This window comes from Entelurus aequoreus, linkage group LG26 (genome assembly GCF_033978785.1).
Source record: "Entelurus aequoreus isolate RoL-2023_Sb linkage group LG26, RoL_Eaeq_v1.1, whole genome shotgun sequence".
Lineage (NCBI taxonomy): Eukaryota > Metazoa > Chordata > Actinopteri > Syngnathiformes > Syngnathidae > Entelurus > Entelurus aequoreus.
In genome coordinates, this window is record NC_084756.1 from 28,147,309 (window position 1) to 28,149,933 (window position 2,625).

A 2,625-nucleotide genomic window follows, 5' to 3' on the forward strand; every position below is an offset into this window, starting at 1 on the left:
CGGGGGTGCGACTTATACTCAGGAGCGACTCATGTGTGAAATTATGAACACATTAGCGTAAAATTTTAAATAATATTATTGATCTCATTCACGTAAGAGACTAGACGTATAAGATTTCATGGGATTTAGCGATCAGGAGTGACAGATTGTTTGGTAAACGTATAGCATGTTCTATATGTTATAGTTATTTGAATGACTCTTACCATAATATGTTACGTTAACATACCAGTTGGTTATTTATGCCTCATATAACGTACACTTATTCAGCCTGTTGTTCACTATTCTTTAGACATTTTAAATTGCCTTTCAAATGTCTATTCTTGCTGTTGGCTTTTATTAAATAAATTTCCCCCCAAAAATGCGACTTATACTCCAGTGCGACTTATATATGTTTTTTTTCCTTCTTTATTATGCATTTTCGGCCGGTGCGACTTATACTCCGGAGCGACTTATACTCCGAAAAATACGGTAAAATGTATTTTATGCCGGGTTTATCTTTTGAAGTGACATGAGCCTGTAATGCATTCATATCAAATGTGAAATATATGTTGTTGTTTTTTAACACTTTACAGACCCAATGCTTTGCTTATCAATAAAATTCAAATGTGAGACATTTTTCTGCATGCTTTGAATGGGAAATAGTCGCGTCAACAAAGAGAAAATACAATCGAAATGACAGAAAACCCGAAACTATAGTTAAATACGGGGTCAAAAACAACATATCCGAAGCGCCTATTATGTTTTATGTTGTGAAGAAATGTGTCGCGTTGCTATTTTATGCTAATTCAAGGAACAGAAATGATGATTCTCCATTGAAAAATAAAATAAAAAAAATCTTCCGGTAAATTATGCCGCGTATTCAGTTCTTAAGATGTCTTATTAGAGGGACGACGCTGACAGAGAAATACACAGAAATGTGTGGCCATGACATGCCAATGACGTTAATCAGTGTGCAGAAATATGTAATGCTTGTAAAAACACTCCGCGAGCTTGTAGTGGGGAGGAGGGGCGGTACAAAGGATGGAAAGGGTAAAGATGGAAAGGATAATGCAGGTATAAAGTAGACCGAAAATGTGCCGTAGTAGCAAAATAAAATATAACATATATGTAATATTTACATATTATATATACAGTATATGATATATACTGATATATTATATTATATTTTTATATAATATATAACAATTACCATGTACAATACTACAGTCTATGTAACCGGGGCAGCATAAAATAGAGAGTAGATCCAGCAGAAATGATACTTTGTATTATATATATTACATTTAGTTAACGAGGGTCCCTGCTTGGCTGCACTACTGCACTGTTCAACACCCGACCAAGAAAAAGCACGTTGGCATCGAAGAAGAAATACTTTTTAATCATTCTTTTTTATTCAATGAGAGCAACTGTTTTCATATCATAAATGATATTCAATACAATTCCTACATGCAATTAGTTATCGGTCAAATAATAGCATACTGTTATTCCTACTATTGTCTATTACATATCCATTCATTTTCTACCGCTTGTCCCTTTTGGGGTCGCGGGGGGGTGCTGGAGCCTATCTCAGCTGCATTTGGGCGGAGGGCGGGGTACACCCCAGACAAGTCGCCACCTCATCGTGTATACATTCGATGATAATACACCTTTTCAAGTTGTAGAAGGAGTATTTGTCGCTTTGTTTATCGTGCCTTTTATTGTGTGTTTTTTCTGATTGAAATGTAGAAGTTCATTTTTATATATTTTTTTATTGCAGGACGGTAAATTGATGAGGTATTCACATGAAAAAAATGGCAGTGTAATTTATTGCATTAATTATAATTTAATTTAACATTTGAGTGTTGTCGTGTTTTTTTTTTTTTTTTAAATTAAATGAACTAGTTAAAATTATTTGTTTAATTATTAATTAGTAATAACATTATTAAAAAAAAAAAAAAAAAAGTAAATAAAGCAGATAGATAGTACTTTATTAAATCCTTCAGGAGAGTTCCCTCAGGAAAATTAAAATTCCAGCAGCAGTGTTCAAAATTGAGATCGAATTTAAAAAGTAAAAAGTAAATAATGGGGGTATAAACGGAAACAAAATAGAAAATATTACAATAGAATAAAAATAAAAAGTAACAGTAAAATAAGAATATAACAAGAGAAACTAGGCATGTAGACCTCATTAAAGTTGCACACAATTTAGTCCACTTGTTGGAAAAAAGTACAAATATTATGGTGCTTACCATCATTCTGCAGCAAATCCGATTATCCATGACCCCACCGGGGAAAAATGTCAGTTGTAAAAAAAGCAGCAATAAGAAGATAATGTGGACACTCCACTCGCGAGTTGGTGTGGAGTGTGACAAGTCTTCCTCCGGCGGGCAGCAGCAGCCTGTTTGCTTTGGCCCGGGAGGGGAAGTCATGTTAAGTAAATGCACGCACTTATCTGCTTGCTCCTCCTACTCCTTTTCTTTCTCCTCCTTCTCCTCACCTTCTTCTATCTGCATTGGGAATCTCTTTAGTTAAGAGCTCTTCAGCGAGCTTGTTTACACAACCAAGAAGCTCTCAGTCCACACTTTACATAGAAAGATGTGTTAGTTTGTGCTAAATAGCTCCTTACAGTGTGTGTGTGTGTGGGTTTGC

General features: G+C 34.9%; 1 protein-coding gene across 1 annotated transcript in view; it reads right to left on the minus strand.

Annotated features, from left to right (window-relative positions):
* The window catches only part of eya2 (EYA transcriptional coactivator and phosphatase 2), a 181,105-nt gene extending 178,743 nt beyond the window's left edge, over positions 1-2,362 (minus strand). Inside the window, exon 1 of the mRNA XM_062037495.1 lies at positions 2,226-2,362. The gene's annotated coding sequence lies outside the window, so the exon portion shown is untranslated. The remainder of the gene's footprint in view (positions 1-2,225) is intronic.
* Between the last annotated feature and the right edge of the window lie 263 nt (positions 2,363-2,625).